The sequence below is a fragment of the Doryrhamphus excisus genome, linkage group LG6 (assembly GCF_037039965.1).
Source record: "Doryrhamphus excisus strain RoL-2023G ecotype Guam linkage group LG6, RoL_Dexc_Guam_v1.1, whole genome shotgun sequence".
NCBI lineage: Eukaryota > Metazoa > Chordata > Actinopteri > Syngnathiformes > Syngnathidae > Doryrhamphus > Doryrhamphus excisus.
Genome location: NC_136362.1, coordinates 16,725,341 through 16,750,074, shown reverse-complemented (window position 1 = coordinate 16,750,074; position 24,734 = coordinate 16,725,341). Strand labels below are relative to the sequence as shown.

At 40.1% G+C, this 24,734-nt stretch overlaps 2 long non-coding RNA genes across 2 annotated transcripts in view; one reads left to right on the top strand and one right to left on the bottom strand.

The window, feature by feature from the left end:
- LOC144898630 (uncharacterized) overlaps window positions 1-3,543 on the top strand; it is a 30,681-nt gene extending 27,138 nt beyond the window's left edge. Inside the window, exon 3 of the long non-coding RNA XR_013627546.1 lies at window positions 3,479-3,543. This is a non-coding gene — a long non-coding RNA (uncharacterized LOC144898630). The remainder of the gene's footprint in view (window positions 1-3,478) is intronic.
- Window positions 3,544-3,590: 47 nt separating this feature from the next.
- LOC144898631 (uncharacterized) lies at window positions 3,591-8,707 on the bottom strand. Its single transcript, XR_013627547.1, has 3 exons — window positions 8,594-8,707; window positions 8,118-8,223; window positions 3,591-3,756 (listed from the first exon to the last, which is right to left on the bottom strand). It is a non-coding gene; the product is annotated as an uncharacterized LOC144898631 (long non-coding RNA).
- Between the last annotated feature and the right edge of the window lie 16,027 nt (window positions 8,708-24,734).

Here is a 24,734-nt window from a genome sequence, read left to right as displayed (position 1 = left end):
TGCCTTCTTAAGAATTTTAAAAGATAATTTTTCACAATAACGTGAAGGCAGTTTCTCTTGCTCTCAGTGGACACAAATTACCTGACCACAAACAAACAAGGCTTCCGCCATCTGCCTTGTATTTGTTACTTCCTGTTGCAAAGTATGTCAGTCATGTATATCGACAAACAACACAAACAAGGTAAATGCATTGACTTTGGGGATAATAAGGACATCATCTGATCGCTAAGTTTGAGTCAATTCTTAAAGATCTTCTTCACTGGGGATGCTGGATCTGTCTTTATCAGACCTGTGATTGACTGGCAATCTGTCAAGGGCCTCGCCTGTCTCTCACCCTATGTCATCTGGGATAAACTCTACCCTGGAGAAGCGGTAACAGGAATAGTTGTAGTTCATCTCACTTCTGCAATTCTGTTTTTCACCGAGAAGGAGAAAATGGTTTCACGGCACTAGTCAGACACATGAAATAACCTATTACCCAAAACTACAATACTTTTTTACATGAGAAATATGGTCTCAGGAAAAACTAAACTTGAAACACTTGAGAACAACATTAAAAACCCACAGCATTTCATTATATAGAATCAAATCATGGATTGTGTAAGGAACTTAAACCATGCATTAACATGAGGACGAAGAGTCTTGAACGGGTCATGTTATGTCCATCTTTATGATTCTTTATCTGATTGTTATATTTGTGATCATCATTTAGTATGGTTGTGAAAAATCACCATATGGTTACACTACCTTACACTTTATGTATTAAAAAAAGAACTGGAATACAGGAAGTGAATAAATCTATTGCAATAGAAACAGTTTGGGGGGCTTAATAAGCGTTGCTTCCGCCGACTCCTTTTGGATATGTGAAAACTGTGAATTTAATTGTGGGATGTATTCCATTGTAACTTGATGCATGGTCAAATAGCATTAAAACCATTACCATTGAAAACCAACTGCACAAAACCTGACCTTGGATGTAGAGACACACAATCAATCAATTAATCTACTGAATTGGCTAATACTGTTAGGCTGAGTGCATGTCGGAGAGTGTTAGGACTTCAAGATGCAGAGGTGTTTGAGTAACAAAAAAAGAGTTTATTAAACAAAGGATGTGGAAAAAGGGACACAAAAACCAAAAGACAGAGTACAACAGAAGAAAACCTCGGACCTAGCCGCGAGGGAAAAACATGTTCCACGAGGAGCTGCTAAAAGATTGCAGAAAGTACAGCAGGGATAAAAAAAAAGTGCAAAACGAAAACTCACTGCCAAAAACCGGGCAGGAACAAAAACAGACAGAGGTATCTTTGTTGGCAGACTGGCCAAACAGAGGACAAATGCAAATAAAACTCACAACAGCAATAAAATGACCAGAAAGTAGCTATAAGCAAAGACACGCTGTGGCCGGTTGTCTGTATGTACAATGCAGGACAACCTGGCACAGGTGTGTGGCAGTGAGGAGCTTAAGAACCAATCAGTAATTGGCAACAGGTGTGTGAAGCAGCCTCCTCCAGCGGCTCAGTGCAACAAAGGAGAGATAGGTGGCACCAAAGCAGCACATGATCACATGACATGACAAATAATACAAGTGTAAAGGTGAATATGGGGGTCTCATGGGAGGAAACCGGATTACATGCACGGGTAGAACATGCACACTCCACACAGGGATGCCCAAGCAGAGATTCGAACCCACATCTTCCCGATCAACCTGCTAACCACTCATCCACCGTACTGAAAACATAATTAAAAATAAAAAAATCAAGATACAAAGAGTGGTCATGTTATCATGCTATGGTAAAGTGTTAAAAATAGGGTGATATAAGTCATTTTTGAAGGTTTCTTTCATGAATCATGTATTTGCAATATTTCAGACCAGAAGGTTGTTTCTCCAATTATTTAAATAAAAGGTGAATATTCCTCTGGTCTTATGATCTCTTATTATTGAATGTACATACATACGAGATGGAAACTTGCCTGCGGGGCAGAAAGGACATTGCTGTGAATTAAGAGTGTGTTTGTACCCAGCAAATAAACTTGTGAACAGAAAAATATTTGCTATAACTAGGAATTTTGATATGTGGATTTGCAAAACGTTGACCTTGCAATGTCATTTTACATTCACAACAGAAGCGGTGTGATGGAGCTGGTTTGAGAAAATAATTCGTTCTGAAACGATGACTAACTTGAACAGGCAACCAGTAAAATTCTTTGCGTCTTTTTGAACTATGCGTCTCTTTCATCAAGCAGGCCTCACTCTCTGGGATTCCAGCCATTTGATTATCATACAAATTTCTGTTGTAATTGCTCAGGGCTCATTATGATGTTTAGATTCATTCAGGCTTATTTTTTCGATACATACTGACTTCTTGCACATGCGTTCCCTTTTAACGATTTCTGTGCTGTCCTTTCACCATTTATGTGTGAGTAATGAACTGCACACATACAGTAAAGCTTGTGCAGGTGGTTGGTGGGTGGCTGTATAATTCTTCCCAAGATGTTCCTCTGGTGGACTGTCTGACTAATATAGCCATTAAGGACAGTAATTGCGGCCAGAACATAATGATTTGCATGGAAGCAAATGCATAAAAACGTAATAGAATTGCAACTGCAGTTAAATGGGATGAGGATTTCCTCTCAATAGTAAACAGAAAAACAAAATGTAAACAGAAACAAGGGTGTTTGGGGGAAATTGCACCGTTAGTCAGTCAGTCCTACCGCTTGTCCTCACGAGGGTCGCGGGGGTGCTGGAGACTATCCTAGTTGTCTTTGGGCGGAAGGTGGGATACACCCTGGACTGGTCGCCAGCCAATCACAGGGCACATATAGACAAACAACCATTCACACTCACATTCATACCTATGGACAATTTGGAGTCGCCAATTAACATTAATTCTTTCATTCATTTTCTACCGCTTATCCTCAAGAGGGTCACGGGTTTGCTGGAGCCTATCCCAGCTATCTTCGGGCGAAAGGGGGGTACACACTGGACTGGTCGCCAGCCAATCACAGGGCACATATAGACAAACAACCATTCACACTCACATTCATACCTATGGACAATTTGGAGCCGCCAATTGTTTATGGAAATTGCACTGGTTAATTAAAAAATAATTTCCTACTGATGAAATGTCATTGCAACACTGTTGAAAGCAAGTTTTTTAAAAAATCTAGAAAGGTTAGACCAATCAATTTAGTAGAGATCTCGAGCTTTGAGTCCACTTTCATTTCCCTTACACAAATGTAATCCAAAATGGTTAAAAACAATGCGGCGATAACCTACGCCCCCCCCCCCCCCCCCTCCACCCATGCAACTGCACCCAACCCCACACACATACGCATGCACATGTACCCATAGAATGAATATGCAATTAAAATGGCTGAGCAGAGAGGAGCCAGATAAGGAAACACTACCAAAAAAGCACACTGGTTGGTATTGGTTATTCATACTGCTTTTCCTTTGCTTTTTTGTTTTACTGTTCAGATTCCGGGATTGCCCAGTCTGGCGGAGCTACAGTACGTGCACAGCTAGACCTCATTGTCTACGTCCTTTTTAGACTCACCACAGTGGACCACCACACTGGATGGCACCTGGTGATTCTCCACGGCTCAGCCTCGTATGTTCTTCTTGTCGTCACTACTGTTGGCCATCTCCTGTGCCGTCCAGGTTCCTCTGCAGTACGTATCCCTGACTGGTTTGTGTCCGTGATTGTGTGTGTTCTGCTGACTTTTGGGATAATGATTGTTGGAGGAGCTCAGGATCTGTAAGGGTTTGAAAAAAGTATGATAAAAGCAAATCTGAAATATAAGAAGGCCCAAGACACTTATAAAGAACCTTAAAATCTAACTGTTGTATTTAGAAAAATGCTGCACTGAGGAGTTCCCATATCAGATTAGATCGGATTGTATTTTATTTATCCCACAACAGGGACATTTAGTGTTACAGCAGCAGAAAGATACACCAAAAAAAACACAATATACCGAATACCTACGTATATAGAAAATTACAATTTACTATAAAATGCTACTATAAACATATTAACAATATATTAAACCTATAATACAGTAAATGTAGACACTGAGGGGATTTAAAAGAGACCTATTATGCACATTTTTCGGCCCTCTGTATTGAGTTGTGGACTCCTATAGAGCAGCTACACACAATAACCCGCACACAAAGCTTTGTAGTTCTTCCAGAATTTGCACCTGTTCAGCTGTATTTCTTTGGATTTCGTGGTGCAAAAACTGTTTTAATTTATTCCACCTGCGTCCCCTGCTGGCACACCCAGTGCGCTGTGGTTGGTCACACTCGTTTCTTGCTGCAAACGTTATCAGAGATGATAAGAAACAGCAATGTATCTTTTTAAAATGTCGGTTTTAAATATAGAGTCGGATTCTGAATCCGATTCAGAAGTAGAGACTGGACAGTCCGGCATTTCTCAAGAAAAGAGGTTACGTCAAGACGTCTCTCAATGGTAAGTAAGATTTAGTATTTTTTCTGCAGCATCGGTAACGTATGTGTGAATGTAATGTGGCAACACCGCTCCCTGTATACAAGTGCTTTTGCTTCATGACTTACACAAAATAAACAGTTAGAACACTGATAAATTGTTACTTGCTTAACTGCTTGCTCTTCTGACTCTTCCACACAACCAAGTAATGCTGGAAAGTTGGTTGGCTAGTCCAGCTGCATACTTCCCATGTTCACAAAACAGTCCGGTGTGAAATGCCATCCCCGTTCCTTCCATATTCACAGTCAACAGTGAGGGTTGGATGGTGTTGAAAGCACTTATCAGTATCTTGCGCCAATATCGATTATTATCTTTGCATGAAATACATTTTGCAAAGGCATTCAAAAACAAAATCAGGTTAAAAATAAGAGGAAATTAGTAGTTGTTGAGTAAAAGAAGACGCCAAGGGAATACTGTAGCCATGCTGCCGCATGTCAGTTAGATGTGTTAAGAGTTCACTCCTTCCACTACATCAGAAGCTTCTGGTAGAATATCAGAGCTGCTTCACTTTGGAGTACTACTTCTTTGTAGGGGTAACCGCTTACATGTTTAAGAGACACTCATTAGTACCAGACAGACTTTCCTGCAGGATATCTTAAACTCTTGCATTCCATGTTTAATTCATCATTACATTGTCGGCATTTTAATGGGGATGCTGTCAACAGAAAAACAGTAGCTATAAACAACTCAAATTTGAGCCAAAAATTGATCTATTAATGTTTCCCCAGACATCAGGAGGCCGAAAACGTGAGCACACTGAATTTTAGCGTTTAAAAAGTGCACAAAATTTGATGTCAGAATGCTTATGAGTTATGAAGCCTTCACGGGGCTGGTCCAGTATAGTTCATGACAGCTGGCAAAGCCATTAATCATGTGATGTGTATCACACACTTCCCATGGGGCTGATCTACTGTCATTGATCATTTTTATGTCAACACTATTGGGACAGACACACGGCCTGCAGATATTATTCCTTAAATAAAGATGACATGGCATAGCGGCTACTGTGATTTGTGGCCTGGGCAAGTTGGTGAAGACGCAGACTTTCAGAAAATAAGTCACCTTAAACTGATATTTAGATATTGAAAAACACAGTTTGTACTTTTATGCAGATGAGGACACTGTCACTGATTAGTTGACACCCTACCATCCCTTTTGTGATGACCCTAAAAAAAAACAGCATTTGGGTCATCAGTTCATGGATCAGGGTATAACAGTGAAGGAAAATAACCACATTTTGTAAATGTTGTTAATGTTCTCATGACACCAAAACACATAATCTTGTTATCGGAAAATAACATTAATAGGCATATTTCCTATGGTAGACGTGTGTTTGAATGTGTTTGTTTTTAACATAATTAACATTAATTTACTGATTTAATGATGGCACAGTGGAGCGTCTCCTCAAAGTCCGACGCTCTTTTATAACTTTATTCTGACCTGAACACGTGCATTCTAGCTCGCAACCACGTCTCTCCCTTCATACTTGGAACAACACTTCTCCATTTTGACTTCAATGTGCTGCATTCACGGGCGATCCCTACCTTGGACATCACAACATCATCTTTATTATACGTGTATGTGTAACTAAACAGAATGATTAAAAAAGAACAAATACATTTTTTTTTATTTTCCTGAACTTCCATAATCCTTATGTGAGACAAGAGCACAGGTCCTACCCTTTTTCGTTCTAAATAGGCAGCTCCAAACACAAAATAACTACTTTTCTGGTGTACAGCGTCTTACCTACTTAAGCTTACTTACCTACTGGAGCTGCTGCAGTACAGGCACTACGTATCGTCTGTGAGTTTGGAATATCGAGTGAGTTTGTTAATGCTAGGTTATAAATCATGCCTCACACAGGCCATGGCGGTAAGCCAAGTAGTTGGTCAACTTCGAGAATGCACACTCTACCAACTACGAATCTGCATCGACTGAAGCAGCGGATACTGGCTCTCAAACCTGACCCGACGACAGCGCTAGGATGACTCAGCAAGATGCTTGTTTACTCTCAGCATTTTTTTACCTGATGACTATGCTGTATTTATCAGCTCAAGTCTTCAGTCATCACTTGATATCCCAGTGAGAGTGGACATTGTGACTGTTTATTATGTTTGCGCTACATGCTTATGCTACAACACCGCCTTAGCGTTGGCTCACTATAGCTGGATCACCCAATGGGAGTCTTACCTGATCCACCATTGAGGATGGGGGGGTCTACCTAATTCTGGACTCTCAGGTTCTAGATACTGATTTGTCCAAAATTAGCTCTCAAAAAGTCTACCATGATGAGTCGTAGCAAACACAGAACACGCTCTCTCTGTTGGTAGAACATTTAGTAACCTTGTCTTATTATTGTATAAGCAACAAGCAGTAGCTTTTGTAAATATCACATACTTTGGGTGTGTTTGCTGTGATTTACAAGTGCGGTACTGACAGCAGTTTGCTAGTTTTGATCCTGCTTTTAGACTACGAAGTGTCCATCATCTGACTGGAATCTTTCAATGGTGTTCCAACCCCAAAGGAACCACTACCACTACCACTACATACAACTAACAATAAAGACTCATTTTCGGGTGAATCTCCACTCCCAGGAACAGGTTTTCACCGTTGGGGCCGTACGGGGATCAATTGGAATGCCAATATAAATGAAATCTTCAAGATAGAACACTCTTAATAAACAAAGTAATCATTCCGACTTACTTATTTCTTGATATGATGCACACAGAGCAAGGAACAACCACTCTTGTTCCTGCTGCTGTCTCCTCACACCTTAAGGCATTCAGGCGCACTCGTAATTTTGAGTGTTAGGCGCTAATTGTTTTTGCTTCTTATTCATGTACACCCTGGTTGCTTGTCGACACACTGTACGTTCTGATAAACTATCGTTTTTGCGAGGTGATATGACCAAACAATGGCATAATGGGTACCATAATAAGTGTCAATATAGTGATATAGTATATAGCACATCATGACTGGTTCAAGACTCTTCATCCTTGTATTTAGCAAACATCAACTGCTTGTATTGTTTCTTGAATTGGCTCATCGTTGTGCATTGTTTGAGGTCCTTACTATATATCAAATATTGTTGGTGATTTTTTGGATGTTTTTAAAAGGCTTTCTAGGTGAAATAGGTGAATCCCTTTAAAGCTCCTTAGTGCATGTCAGACCATAATTAGCTGCTGTATTGTAGCCTTTGACTGTAACAGCGCCATCAACATTTGGTTTTAGGAAAGATCACAGATACACATAGTGGCTATACAACCCTTTAACACTGAATTTCATGGAGCGGCAATCAATGCCACCGCAATGTACGACAGTTAGGTGGTAAATCTTGTATTTATGTGTGATTGCATAGATGGCCTTGACTTGATTGTACTGTTGTCTTTTTTTATAGAGAGGCTGCCCTTCAATGGACGCTCTGAAACCGTTGCAGAACAACTCACCAATGTGTTAAAAGATCACAGTGTATCAATACCTCTTAGACATTGAGTTTCTCCCTGTCCACATTAAAAAAAAAACGCAGGCAATTTCCAGAGGGGGTGGCGAATAAAGCCAGCAGAGCTCAATGACACAAGCGTTTTAATCAGTATGTCGCAGGTGTGAGGATACCTTTAAGAGCACAGCACATGATGAATGATCATCGGCTCAGCACAACCTCCGCTGCAGTCTCCAGGATTGCTACGATGGTGCGATGGAAAAGGCTGATAAGTGGCATCTGGGGGGATAATTAATTGATGTAAACACATTTCAATTTAACGGCTCTTTGATCAATTATTAATAAACCGATTCCACCCCCACCCGCCTTTATTATGTACAACTTCAATTAACAGGCTCTCTACTTTGACCTATGAATGCCCTCTCGATAGAACACTGCAAGACTGCAAACAGTGTGGAGAATAATCCACTCTAACATGCATGAATTCTATTGAGAAGCTTAAGAATTAATTGGTGTAAATTGAAACTGGAGGACATGGGAGAAGAACCACTCAGTTTTTAGCCTTGTGATGATTCTGTGAAGCGATCCCGTTTCCTTTCAAATTCATGAAAAGGTAACAAAGAGGTTCATTCGGGACAGGCGGGCTTACATTCTTGGGGTAGCTGTAAATTGGAGCGCAGATTTCTCTGTGGACCCTGGAGGTGATAGAGAACTCATGAATGTGGCTGCTAGTAAGTTGGTAATTGTTCCCCCTCAAGGCATCACTGACTCCGTTCTTGTAATCTTGCTTGTCTTGCAGTCTGGTAGTGGGAGGGAGGTAAAAAATAAAAGTAAATAAAAAAATACACCTTTTGAGAATTGAGAATTGTCTTGAGGCTTTACTGTTAAAATTCTTCCAGGGATGGGACTGAGATTTTTATTGGGTTTTCTGATTGCCTAGCAGTCATGGGTAATATATAGCGATCCTGTAAAATTGGGAAGACTCTACAATGGCAATATCGTATAATATATGTTTGCACTGTCATCCATGCAGGTCAGACAGTCCACAAAATGGATTTTTTAAGTAGGATTTATTCCATCAGTGTCTGCGGAAGCCTACAAGATTCATTTAAAATCAATTGTTTACTGGAGAGTAAATAACAAATGAAGCTTTCTTCACTTTCAAACAGAATGAATGTGAAGATCCCATAACACTTAGAGAGCCATTTTGATAAAAGGGCTAAATGATATCTTCTATATCATTTTATAGTAGCCATATCTTCCTTTATTGGGATGTGTACTCGTTGGGAACGGCTCGCTCTCCCCTCTATAAATAATTCATTATGATAAGGAGGATAAAAAAGGCAAATGTTACTGGCAATTTGGGAGAGAAGCCAGATGATGTGTCAGGCACAATTATAGGACAGGAGTTAGAATAAGTGGTCCCATGTATTGCGCTGGCTCCCGCTTGTCTCTTTGGCTGTGTTCTTAGCCCCTGGAACCAGCGTGGATGGGTGCATTAAGACACACAGGTGGACTGATAGGGATTGAAAGTGACCCTCTGCTCTGAGCACTGGCGCAGAGCTAGCAAACATGAAGCTAAGCCACTTTGACTCTCTCGGCTGGCTTAATTGCTCTGTGAACCTGGGTGCAGCATTGAGCGGCCTGACTTACTGCGCCCCTGGGAGTGTATTACCACCACTCTGTCCAACTAATTGCCTCCTTTGTCCCCCATCATCCCCTGCACAGTTTGTCCACGTGTAATGGCAGGTCAGTCATGATGTACGGTAGGTAGCACCAAAAACTCGCCCCCCCTGCGTGCCCAAATGCTCTCACATTTCTTCAATTCACAGATATCGACGAGTGGGACTCACCATGGCTTTTTTCTGCTTCTTTTATACACTGTCAAAACAGTTCAGGTCAGATCCTGAAATAGTTCCCATTGTACGTTTGGAGGCTATTGGGACTTGTACTCAAGGAAATATTTTGTGATGATAATTCTTCCTCTCATTACTAACACACCATGTGTCAGCTATTACTTCCTCAAACTATAGCAAAATCATTATATCTACCAGTCATTTCTGCAAGAGCACAAAAGGCAACATAATGGACAGAAAGCACTGTGGGAGACATGATGCCATGGCAACAACAAAGCCAAATACATTGGCACGTGGCACTACTCGCTATTGATGATTTAGCATTGGCAAAACCGGAATGTGGGGCTGCAGGTGTTTTGCGCGGAGGCTACGCAGCTAAGAGACACGGGTTCGATTCCTTGCTAGGGCATCTCTGTGTGAAGTTTGCATGTTCTCCCCGTGCGTGGGGTTTCACCGTGTACGCCGGTTTCCTCCCACATTCCAAAAACATGGATTTCTGGATTTCTGGATGTTTTTAACTTGCTTTCAACAGTGTTGCAATAACATTTATATTAAAATATGAGCTGGAAACTTCATATTAATCAATCTGATGCATGTTCAAATGAAATAAAACCATTACCATTACATTTCATCAGCAGGAAATTATTTTTAATTAACCAGTGCAATTTCCAAAAACATGTTAATTGGCGACTCCAAATTGTCCATAGGTATGAATGTGAGTGTGAATGGTTGTTTGTCTATATGTGCCCTGTGATTGGCTGGCGACCCCGGCTCTCGCCTAAAGACAGCTGAGATAGGCTCCAGCATGCCTGCCACCCCCGTGAGGATAAGCGATATAGAAAATGAATGAATGAATGAAAACTGGAACCTTTCAAGAAGTCCAATATAAAAACTTTTCAAAGACTATAATGAACACAATTTAAAATCCTTTTCATTTTTTTCTGATTTGCCATGGAATTTCTAACCCTTGATGTCCAGTGTTCCAAGTTCCAAAGTTTTCTTGCAGAAGGTGCAGTGCTTCATATATGATTCCATCCACCTGTTTCAACCATGCATTGAATTGTCTGCTCTGGAGCCACAAATTGTTGAACTTGCCCTTAACCATCTGATACAACTATTGTGGCTTTACTATAGGCTTTTGTCAACTTTTTCTCCACTGTTATACACTGCGGCCTGCAAACATTACACAAGCTAGTTGTGTTTGATAAATTTGGCATGGCGACACAGGTACTTTAGTTCCGTTTTGTAGGCCTTGACAAACTTTTTAACACTTTTAAATCTTAGCGGTGGATGTGTGTGTCTTTTGCGCTCCAGTCTTGCAGCAGCCTGTTTTTTTCCTGCCCAAAAATAATCTCACAGCTTCACTCTGTCACAGTTTTTCAAAAATATATTAATAAATCATGCTGTTTCATGGTTGAGTTCAACCTATTATTCGTCAAAAATATGCATTTTGAAGCAAAGTGTATGCAGTTTTGGCCTAAAGTAAGCATTCTCAAGCATAAAAATGGCTAAATGAACTAAATACAAATATAAGGCATTCAGGCGACACATAAAAAATGCTGATGAATTAAGACTATGTAGTGTTCTAAACTGGTCACTAGGTGTCACTAATGTTATTGACACGCAAGGACCAGACCTGATCACCAGAACAATAGGCTTTTATTGCAGGTTTGAACCCCAGACATCACTTCCTTCCCATAAGGAACATATTTCTGGCAACACACACGAGCATGAGTCTTATTTATGTCTTAAATGGTTTATTTACTCTTAGGGGTGATGTGGAGAGGGCTCTAATAACATTCAAAACTGCATTTAGAAGATTGTAAACAGGTTTCCTATATCACACTATGAAAATATTCCATTTATAGATGGGATACCTTACTTCACGGAAATTCACTTATCAACTATAACTGTAACTATAACTGTATGTCTGTGTAGCATGGTCACATGCCATACATATTTAGCGTAACATCACATATATTATGTATCCAAAGGGCATATTACGTCTAACTCATTATGAAAATCTCCATAATATAAAAACACTGAAGCTTCAAATGAGTTCATAACATACCGTATGTGCAATGGATGAATGCGGTGCTCTGCAAATGACCTTCGTTTCATTCAGGACCAGATGCCCTTTTGCATGGGCTCTGCATCATTATTTGGGAGATGACCTTTAAAAAACAATGCAATATTTAACCAAAGGAACTTGCTGGCATATCAGTGATGGAGCAACAAACGTGTCTCCACGTGGTGAGGGATTAGCTGATGTGATGACATGCCTATTACACTAAACACTGACTTCTTTAGTGTCACTTTAAAGAGAACAGGAAGTTATTTTAGGATAATGTTGACAGAAATGTGTTACGGTAGAGTCCACCTCATCTGTTTGAAATATGCAAAATCTTTGAAGTGCTTTTGACTGTGGCTATTATTTTTCTCATGCATTGCCACACATCATGGTAATAGTGTGTGGCAATGTTCACTCCTCTGCCGCACCCCCTCCTCTCTCTCATGGTCTCTCCCTCCGCCAGCATCAAAGAGGTGCACAGCCTGAAACGAATGCACGTGTTAATCACCATCTCCAAAGAATTAAATGATCTCCAACCACTCTGACAATCCATGTGCAAAAGGAGACCTCTCAGTATTCATGAGTGCCGTGCTGAGCATTTACATGTAGAATGGTGTCAAAACATTAAGTGGGAGGTTCAGAGAAAATGCCTCTTGTGGGAGATCAAAACCGTTTCAGTGTTCAGAGAGAATTAGCTTTCCCGTATGTCGTTGCCTGCAGTCGGCTAATATATTCCTTAACCTGGATGTGCTTGTCAAATGTATTGTTACTAGCAGATTCATCATCTTATTTTCCATCCTTCCGCCATGCAATTATTTCATGAGTCATTCAGCACTTGAATGTTTACACAAAAAAAGCAATATATTTACAGTCAGTGAGTATTGACTGGCTAGGCGAAAGATTAAAATTAAGCTATTTGTAATTTATTTAAACACCTACATCAGTGAATGAAGCTCAACTTGTCAGACAGTATGCTATTTGTGACTGAACAACAGCTCCTCTGCTCCTCATCCACAATCCTTGTGTGAGACACGAATACAGATCTTTCTCTTTTCTGTGTGTTGTAAAGATTTTAAAACAGCTAAAAAGAGGCAGCTAATGAATGGGACACACCTATTCCGCTGACTAAACACCTCCAAAAACAGTTAATATACACACATTATATTATAGAGTGTGCATACAGCAACAGGGTTGCTAATAGACATTTCCCACCACAATCAGTAGGTCTACCCGGGGTTTTTTAAACACTGGTAGTCCCGCAAAAAATGTTTAATGACCACATTGCATGTTACTGATGCTAAAATGCTAAAGCTACCATTGAGAGACTTCGACTGTCGAATCTCTACTTCCGGTTATGTAAATTATGTTTTTTTGTTAGGGCTTCAGCATCAAAATAGGTTCTTCCCAGCTATAAACTTGTTTTTCCGAGCTATAATGCACAGAAAAGGGAAATACACATGTTTATGTTTCATGAAGAATTCATGAAGAATGATTCTTCAAAATTGTAAATAAAGTGCACTTCCTCTTTAAGTGCTACAGCGTTAAATGGTCACGTACGCACTCCCTTAATTTCATTCATTAATTCATTCATTTTCTACCGCTTTTCCTCACGAGGGTCGCGGGGGGTGCTGGAGCCTATCCCACCCTGGACTGGTCGCCAGCCAATCACAGGGCAACTCCCTTAATTTGTAATCATTATTCAAAAAGAAAAGGAGAACTAGAACAATAAATAAATAAACAAATATGAATATGGATGCCGAATATGTAAATGGGATTTGCCCCACTGAGGACGTCGTCACCTTTGTTCTTTTTAGTTGACTTAAACCTCCACACTGGCTGCTTTAATCTATACGCTAGATTTTGTCACAGTTATGTTCTTAAAATAAATCCTCCATGACAACCATGTAGATTTTTTCAGGAGGAAAAAGAATATTTCGGGTAACAAAGTAAAACATTTCCACAAATAAAACCCACATAATTTGTCGTTTCACTGCCAATAGGCCACTTTAACTTCACTGTCAAAAGTATAAATTTTATATTTGATCCTGGTGGCAAACGTAGACACTCATTTGAAGTACATGTTTTCATTGGTTGGTGAGCTACAGCTACACACGTCCATAATAGTCCACCACGTGGTTGTCATCGGCCAGCGACTACCCGTGACGTCATTCCAAGTTTCCCTGGCAAAGTTCAAAACCACTTATATGAACAATGGTTCATTTGTCTTTCGGGAGTGTGTGTGTTTATTTCCCAGAGTGCAGTTTGTAAAGGAAATTGGTTTATACTTGATATGAGCCATTGATCCACAGAGACCAGAGTGCAGATTGCCATTCAGCAGGATTGGGGGTTTCTGGGAGAGATAGAAGCGAGATAAGTCACTTCCTGTCGTTGCTATCAGTAATGTCTAGAAGGACATACTATTGCAGAGGATATGAATTCATGGACAACAATGACTTTTTTCCTAAGCCACTTAATGACTTTTTTTTATGAAGAAGAACTTCCATTCTAAATGAAGCTACTCGGCTTTCATAAACTGCATCACATTTCTATTTAATGAAAAACTTTTTTGTCTCAGATGTCGTTGTATAAATCCTGAAGTAATGATGAATGATCACAAATGCAGCTGCAAATACCAAGAGGTTAAAGTTTGCGATTTGAAAAAATAAAAATTGTGTATGACACCCTGCCAGGCCAGACTTAACCTTCTGAAGTTTATGCAAAATGCTTATTGGGAAGTTTTCTGTTTTCATTATACATCCGATTCAAAGGGTCCATCTAAAACCAAATAAAAGGCCAGTCCAAATTGTACGGTTTTATCACACATCTCAATGCTACATGTCAGTTGCCCGTGGATTGAATGTTCATTTCTCTACTTGCCTCGCAACCACACCAGCCCAGGACCCCCACATCCAACATCTTCACCTCCAAAATCGACTGAGACCAGCCACCCGGACAACTATTGCAAGAATGGGTTTGCGTAACCAAATAATTTCTGCAAAAGAGGTGTTTTCTTCAAAGGGGAATCCTAGTTTTACTGCACAGGGCAGATGACAGACACTGCGTATGGCATTGTGTGGGTGAGCGATTTGCTGATGTCGTGGATCGAGTGACCCATGGTGGAAGTGGGGTTATGGAATGGGCAGGCATGCAATTGGTTTGGACAATGAAGACAGGCCACATTTCAATGATGATACTTTGAATGCACAGAAATATCGTGACAAGATCCTTATATCTGTACCTCATGTTGCAATGACCTATACATAGCTCCTGGAAATGAAAACATTCCAGTTCTTGGATGGTCAGCATAATCACCAGACATGTCACCCTTAGAGCATGCTCTGGATCAGCCTTTATGACAGCCTGTTCCACTTCCTGCCTTTGCACAGCCATTACAGAAGAGTGGATCACCATTCCACAGACCACATTCAACAACCTGATCAACACTATGTGAAGGAAATCTGACAAATGGTGGTCACACAATATTGACTGCTTTTTTGTAGTGGCCTTTTATTGTGGCCATCCTAGGGCACACCTGTGCATTAACCATGCTCTCTAATCAGCATCTTGCTTTGTCATACCCCATATTAACGGATGCTGATGCGGATTAAGTCAATCACACGTTTTTCTTTGAAGAGAGCCGAAAGAGGAGAGACGAGCAGCTCACAAGGGCCGTGCCCCAACTATCCGTACTCACAATGTGTCAAAACACACTCCAATCTCACAAGAGCCATTCATGGTAATGGGAGTAATTACACAGAAATTATAACCTGTCTGAGTGTGCCTGTGGTGGAAATAAGTGCTCCTCATACAATCAACACATTCATCTGTGTACAGCTCACTTAACCGGTACTTTGTGTCTGACACCGTGCATCATTGTAGAGCTGAGAGGAGGTAAAACGACTGGCATTTCCATAATCTGACATGAACACTGCCTTTGACCTTGTGTTACTTAATAGGCAGCACGGCTCAACACTTGAAAGAAGTTTTATCTCCATTTTGATGAAGTTCAGAGAAGGGAAAAGGATTCATCCCTTTCCCTTGTGGAGATACCGAAGGTTAACATCTCCTCACTCAATATTTTATGGATGGTTCTTCATTTGATGTCAACGATAGTATCCCTTTAGAACTGCCACTTGCATTAGCCATTGTGATGGGTGTTGGGACTTTCACAAAACAAATTCTTGGGGGAGTCTTAAAAGGTCAGTTAAACACCAATAAGTCCATTTTCAGGAGGTAGGACTACTTATTTATAAATGTTTTTATAGTTACAGCATAGAAAACCATATTTAGAAGACCTAACATTAACATTATAACATGAAATAACACCCCCTTTAGGGCTGGGCGATATATCAATATTTACTTTAAGCACGATATCAAAGTCAACCATATCGTTGATATCAATATAGACTGGATTTGCGCTGTATCTCCCTCATGCCTGCATGCAGGAGGGATGAGGGGCAGAGGAGAAGCCCGGAGGCTCAGTTGAAGCTAACAGGCTACCGTGTCTGCAGTAGAAGAAGTCGACAAGAAATAAGCAGTAACTCAGTAATATGGAGGTACTTCGAAAAAATTATTTTCATCATCTTGGCACAAACTTCAACATGATAAATGTGTCAGATGTTGCCTGTTGTGTTTCTCATGAAAGGAAAAGCAATATCATCACAATAGTGGAAAAACTGCTTTTTACATCACATTTTAAAAGTTGGTTTTAAAGGAGGTTTTTAAACCCGCTGAAAATGACGGACTTGCCATGTCCAACGAGGCTTTCAAAACACAATTATTCAGCACGACAAGCTCTACTACGAATGTACAACGAATGATAAAAAGATAGCTGCTAAGCCTGATGCAGTTGACACGTTGGTATTCATGGCACAAAATAAGGACATGGTTGTCCTTATTATTTTTTCAGGTAAATATGTTTACCTCAGAAAGTGCTCTTTATGCTAAAAATGCTCATTATGCATTCACTCTTCATGCTCAGGCCAGTCACAGATTCAGCGATGGTCGCTGAATCACCAACTTCACACAGGTCATTAATAAATGAATTAAATAATACATCTTACTACTACTACTTACTTTCTACTTTGTACCACGTAAAAACTCGGTATGCTTCTGTACTGTATCAAAAATTTTGATTATGAATACACGTTACACCCCAAGCATGGTGTTAATCATAACAGTCCCATGTGTTTTCAAAAAACAGTGTGTGTTCTGAAAATTCTTCAGCTCCGAGTAGTTTGAACCATGAACCTGACATTTGAGGGAGAAACATCTCTGAACCTGATCTGGGACCTTCATGGTGGAGTGCCACATCGAGCAGTCTGATTTGGAAGATATGGGGAAAGGAAACCATTGTTATAACACACTTCAATTATTCATTTGAAGTAATAGTCTTGCTGATTAAATATTAATGAAAGGATAATGAGGGATGTATTGATTTAAATAGCAAACTAAGGGATCGTATTGTGCAGATCATCTTTTTGTATTTTTTTTTAAGCACGGAACACTTGTGCTGATTACAAATTAGACACTCTTGTGCGGAAATCATTTCAAGAAAATCACACATCCTCCATTTAGCAGATCAGAAATCTGCAGTTACTGATAAGAACAGCATTGTTCCACTTTGTTGCATCACTTTATGGTGAGCTTCATTAGTCTGAAGCTCAACATGTTCACAAGGGTTTAATGACCACTTCAAAAATCAAGACGTTCCTCTCCGCCTCCGCTATAATTAATTTCTTCCAACAGATTGTTAAAAAGAATGTCATAGTTCTGGCTTTGTGGTTTGAGGGGCTATCCACACTGAAATGTTTTCAGGTCAAAACAGCAAAGTTTTTTCTTGTTTCAATCTCTCATTCAGACGGAAATGGCAGTGTAAGTGCCCTGAAATGGTATTTTTTGAAAACGGAAATCTAAAAAAATCGACTTGTCTTTTTTGTATAGTGAGACAGTCACTGATGTGTTGCCAACCCATCGCCGTCATGTGACCAGAAGTGAGCTTTGATGACAAGCCCACATCCAGTCGACCTTCTCCTGATATTTTCTCGTCCTATGGGTGTCACACCCGGGAGGTGATATTGCCTCTACACGGTTCATTTTCAATAGAACCTGCGCGATAGGGCGATTGTTGCATCTCACCAGCCAACCAAGCAACACGTGAAATTCGTGCGTGTGAACAGTTGTACTCATGCATGTCACGCAAGGCGCGTCTTGCAACACAATCCCAGAAAATCTTCTACTTTTTATCGCCACCCAGACGAGGACCAATCAGCGGGAACTTCACTAATTGACTGTTGAGTACACAGGATGCTAACTATATGGATATGGATGCTATACTATTCGACATTTCTGAAAAGGGACATCTAATGCTCAACCCTATGTATTCAGTTGTGGACGCCTACAGAGCAGTTACACACCTTAACCTGCACAAAAAACGTTGTAGATCTTCCAGAATCTGGAAGTATTCCAGCTGTATTTCCTTGGATTTGTGCTTCCTGACAAAACTACTACGAACGAACCTCAATTCCTAATATAGTGGGTTGATAATAAATGAATAAAGTATTTGGATGCTTATCTACTGGCCGGAGACCCGTGACTTACCATGTATGATCTCAAAGAGTAGGGACCCGTAGTGCTCCTCCAAACTCGCCTGCCCCTCATTGTCGCACACACTTTGTCAGAGGCACCGATGGTGCCATGGAGCCCAACCACAGCGTGTCTGACCTTAACGCACCTTTCCCGGTGAGATCATGTTGCTTCAGGCTTCAGAAACAGTATGGCTGATATTTCACATTCATGTTCACGAAAAGAGTCCTGAGTGAAATGCCGTTGACAGATGAAAATATTTTTCTCTTGCTATAATAACTTCTGTCTCAGCTTGACTCGTAAACAGAGAAGCAGAGCTTGTGCCTACAGCCAGGCCCATAAGAAAGCCTGCTCCTCTGTGACATCACAAAGGAACAGTTTAGCAACGCCCCCTGAAACCGAGCAATTTGAGCCATCCCAAGCTTTTTTTAGGGCTGACTTCCAAATGCGCAAACATCATTATCTGAAACTTCGGCATGATTTAACACCACAATACAACATTTTAACTGCATTTATATGTCAGAAAAGTGGAAAAAGCACAATAGGTGACCTTTAAAAAAACAATATAGGGTATTAGTGGGTACGTTTACGTGGGCATTCATGTAAGCTTTTCTTCACTAGCAAGATCCCGTACTAGCAAGACAGCCAATCAAAATCGCTCTGGATGTGAACACGTCACTCACCCGTGTAGTCACAGCTGCTCATCGGTGCCCGTGTGGATGGTTTGCTACGCGTTTGCAATGAGTTTCGCCAATCGCAGTCATTTGTCGCCTCTTATGTGTGACACCTATTGTACTCCAAAATGACTCGTAGAAGGAATTCCACTTCATCGTAAATCTAGATGAGCTTGATGAACCCAGCCAATCATTACATATCTTTGTCTTTGTATTTCCATGACAGAATTACAAGAAAGAAAGACATTGATGAATGGTGCCTGGAGTTGTGTCATCTTATGCTCTTGACCATCAATATACCAAATAAAGAGGTTATCAGCAGGATCTTGAAACTCAATGGAGTGTGGTCTTAGGGAAAAAGTCATCAGATCAAACTGTAGATATGTTCATTGTCATTAATATTTTAGGAGTTACTGGACTCTCCAAGGTCCTTCAGTTGCATCATATTACACTAGAAGCCTTCCAAGTACAACACAGCTGTCATCACCCAGTTCACTTGTCTTTACCAACCACTTTAAAGAATAGTACTGTATAATTTCCTATTTTCAATGTTTGCAGTATATTTTCGTGAAAACACATTTTTGTTTGCAACCAGTAAATGCCAGTGGCGTGTACTCTAAAATAACATTTTATAAAATTCACAAGTAAAGTCACAACACATTACCATTTCCAATCAGTAATCCGATTGAAGTTACTTATCCAAGTCACTGTGCATTACAATTTTGGCATTTTCCATAGCAAAAAGATATTACTATTTTTCTCCTTGCGTGAGTGACGTCATGCATTTTTCCACATGAGGACAACTCGGATGTACAGCCACAAGCAACACAATGGAGGGAGAAGCAAAATGGCCAGTTTCTGGATGGAAATACTACGATTATTTAGAGCAGTCCCCAACATCCCCAAGCTAGAGCAGTGTTGTTTTTTTTCCAACAAAGGCAAAATGATTTCAATGGCAAAACTTTTTATCATGACGAAAATTACATAGTGACAATCTGAACATGGCTCTTTGATGACTAAAACATGACGAGTCATGTGTAGATTTTTTTTAAAAGATAAGGCAGGACAAATTTGTCATTTGTCCTTGGCCCGAGGCACACTGCAGTAACAAAATTAAACAAGCCAAACAAACAGCAAATCAAAGAGCAAAAGGCACAATGAGAGAAAGCTGAAAGGTTGACACCAAGAACAGATGAGCAGAAGCAGAGAGCGGCGACTAATGCAGGAGGTCTCCCACCAGTAAGTCAAGTCAAGGAAGATTTTTAAGATTTTGATCAATTTATTTCTGAAAATAAGGCAGGCTTCAATAACAGGATATTTTTTTTTTATTTTTAACATCGGTGTTGTCGGCAGCTGCTGAATGTAACTACTAGAGTAACTCCGATTAGAGTAATTTAACTTAAATTCCTTTTTAAAGGAGTAATCAGTAGTCAAATTACTTTTTCAAGGTAACTGTGGCAACACTGATTACAACAAAATGTCTATCTTTACAGCGTAAAAACACCCAAAGCTTATCCTTTGACTGCATCGAAACCCTGAGAGCAGCTGTGATCTTTATGTAGAACTGCTGTCACTGTTGTCCTGTGGCACAAACGATGTTTGTCTGGGGTATCCCACACATTGTGAGACACTTTATGGCAGGGACCAAATGCCTTAGGATAATTTGTTTTTTACAACAGACAAAATCGTGTCAAAGTGTGAAATGGCAGCTTCCAGGGGCAAAGTTATGGGATGTGTATAAAGAGGTACCATTTGTTTAAAGTATGCCGACACAAACTGATGGTTAAATATGGCAATTGTACATAACTGTGTTAAGTACCTAATCACTAACAGCAAATAGATGAGCTCATTTGATGTTTTCAGAACTAATACATGCCACAAATAAGTCAACTTGCTATACAAAGCGATACAGGTAATACTTTCAAGCTTTCATTATTGGCCAATTACTGGTACCTTTGTTTTGCCTTAAAATGATTGAATGTATTGTTTACCAAAGATGTGAAGGTCTTTTGCAGTGGGGGGTTTAGGGAAGCTTGCAGGCATTCTGGCTGCTAATTTGGTTGACATTTCAACACGTCTTTGGGGTGAGCAGTGTAAGAGGATGAAGCACAATCAGTTGATTGCCATCGTAAGAGAAGAAAACAAAGATGGGAGTGCGGGATGGCCTGAATGATTGATTTTCTGCAGTCAGAGCTTGAAGAGGGGCAACAGCAATGAGCTCAAAGGGAGGGACAGCGCAAAGACAGGTTGGTATTTAGAAAACTGCAGAAGGACTGTAAGCTGAACCATGTGTGTCTTAGCAAGACTTGCATTGAAATTTTGAGTTGTTAGTAGGGTTGGGCGATGTAATTTTTGGAATGCATTACGATATGACAAGATAAAACAATATAAAATGTATATTCCGCAGAGTCTTAAAACAGTACAAACCTCAGCCTATATAATGAAATTTTAATGCACATTTATTTATTAGTAACAAACTGGCAAACTTTTCTAAGTGTCTAAGCCAGCCTCTGTACGCATTGCTACAAAATAATAACTGTAATGCCTGTGCTTGGGATTAAGGAAGATGTATCTCACCAGCCAAATTAGACATGAGCAGATGAAAAAAAAACACCTGAAAGTGAAGAGCCGTACACAACTGAAACAAGAAACAAGAAACAAGCTTAATAGTACAGATAATGACGAAATGTACTCGTTTCATACATGTATCCGGCAACAATGCATTATCTGGCTCATTTCTAGTAATTACTATGTTGTCTTGACTTTGAGGGGCATTGGCAGAGATAATATAGATATACGTATATTTTTTGTGATGCGTTGGCTAATTTTAAATTCATTCATTCAGTCATTCATTTTCTACTGCTTTTTCCTCATGAGGGTCGCGGGGGTGCTGGAGCCTATCCCAGCTGTCTTCGGGCGAGAGGCAGGGTACACCCTGGACTGGTCGCCAGCCAATCACAGGGCACATATAGACAAACAACCATTCACACTCACATTCACACGGACAATTTGGAGTCGCCAATTAACCTAGCATGTTTTTGGAATGTGGGAGGAAACCGGAGTACCCGGAGAAAACCCACGCATGCACGGGGAGAACATGCAAACTCCACAAAGAGATGGCCGAGGGTGGGATTGAACCCTGTGGTCTCCTAGCTGTGAGGTCTGCACGCTAACCACTCGACCGCCATGCCGCACTAATTTTAAATTAACAAACTAAAAATCAAGTTTGTATGAATGTGCGAGTAGACCACACTGTGTCTGTCTCTGTATTGGTATCTGTTCACCCGTCGAAATTATTCGTAGCCGTATTCAAACTGGGCGGGGCATAGGTGTGGTTTAACCAACAATGGGCGGGGCTTAAACCATTACATTATTTGAAGTCTGAAATTGATAAAAGGTATGAAATACTACTTCTAAGCTTTTTGCCAACCCAGTAAAAAAGTGCAGCAAAGTAAGATTATAAAGACGCATAGGAGGATTTGACTTTCTAACTGAGGGCTTAAAGCACATATTATCAGAAGAAGAAGGAAGCAGATAGGGAGCTTGCCAAGTTATGGAAAAATTGTACCTGCAGGGCAGTAAAGAATCCCACAACCCCATCACCACAACTATTTTAGTGATTTTGGGAAGTGAACTTCAATGAGGACATTAAACAGAAGCTTGGGGAAAAGATTAGTTACGGAAACACACCTATTAACTCTGATTGACACCACAGTTTCTAAGACCCATTTGTGATTTACTCTGTAATTAGGAAAGACAATAGTCTGCGCTTGAAAATGTCATTTGCGAGCCTCCACAGTTTTTTTTACTGGGAATTGTTTGCTAACAATTTAAGTCTGCATATGGCATTAAATGTGCTTTACCTAAATGTCAAATGCATCATTTGTGATTGTCAGTTGCGCTGTCTGCATTGATCCCCAAATTTTAGCTGTTCTTCAAGGTCCTTCATCATTTATCCTGAGCAGTCCTGAAAGCCTCCACATCCTTACCACCCACAGCTTAGTCACAATCTCTGCAGCCTATTCCATTTTCTGTGTTTGGGAGGACTTCATTTCCTTCCTTAATGCTTTCTAACCCTGCCACTGTCTCCAGGCAACCTAAAGGCTGTCAAGCTTGTTAAGTCCATATCCCCTGAACATTTTTTTCCCTTCTACTGTTCCTAGAACCTGATGTGTTTCTGGTGAAGCTCAAGCCTTATCAACCGGCCAAACACGATGAGAATAATTAGAGTGGTGATAGTTATGAGCCCTTTCCAAATTGCCATTCATGTGCCTAATATGGTTCTTACAACCATTTAATTAGTCAGATATTTCTTCAGTTATTTTGTAAAATGTCTAACAAGGAGACCCATCACACCAGACAATGGAAGCCCCAAAGCTCGCAACACAAGGTTTAAAGTTCTTTATCCATATGTAAAAATGTGTTCGCTAAAGCCGAAAGTGTCAAATCAATAGTCAAGAAGGCTTGCGACATAAGGAAGCAGGACAAAATTCAAGGCACAATGGAGGGCCGCAAGAAGCCGAAGTACTTGTTGTCAAAGACATCAAAAAACTGGTCAAATATTAAGTTTTTATGACGCTGTTCACAGAAAAAAACAACTGCTGACATGTGATTTTATGATTGCTACATAGTTTTGACATAGTTTTTTTCATCTCCAAGAAAATAGTTGATTAGTCAACAATTCTATTTGGAAGAATCTGATTTGACGATCATTGAAAATCGTAAGAGGCCATTACTCAATATAACAGTTTGACTCACAGTGTCATTTAACAAACAACACTAAAATCACCACACAGCAACTTAACACTCAAAACTTATAACTAAGAAATATACAAGACAAGTACCAATATAAGATTAAAATAACAACTAGTTCTTCCTTGTAATGCATTTCATCCAGCAGAGCAGTTCTTTTGCTTTCCTTTCATACAGGAAGTTAAAAAAAAGGAAAATAACAATTGTAGCGAAGTGGCATATTGTATGTCAACAAATAAACGTTAGGGTGTGAATTAATTATCAGTAATAGACATGGGAAGGGGTAGGATTAAATATAAAATTTGCAGAGATGTTGAATTGTGCAAAAGTAACCATGTGATGTTCTGTAATGTAACTTTAATTTCTGAAACAAAACACCAGGCCTGCAAGCGGGAAAGCGTGAGATTATTGCTTCCTTGCAGGCGGTTCTATCTGTGTTGGAAATCATGGACTTTTTAATATGTAGCAAATTAAACTCAAAAGATCAAAGCCATCAACTGTGCTTGCCAAACTTCCTGTAAACAAAAAATAAAATAAAATATTTGTCTTCAGTTGTGTGGACACTGACAAAGGACACATCAACACTGTATCCGTGCCAGCAGAGGGGCACATTAGTTTGGGCCGTTGAGCACAACGAGATAAATACGTGACATTGATCTTAAGCCATAGTGTAGGATTGAGGCGTACGTTTAAAGTGCATGAAATGGGGAAAATAACAGAATAAATAAGTATGAAAAACTTTTAGCTAAAACTTTTTAGCTATACAGTTGAGTGCAGTTGAGGACCTCTGGTCTATGACGTTATGTGTGAGGATTATGTTTTATTGAAATTAGGGTTACTGATATTGAACTG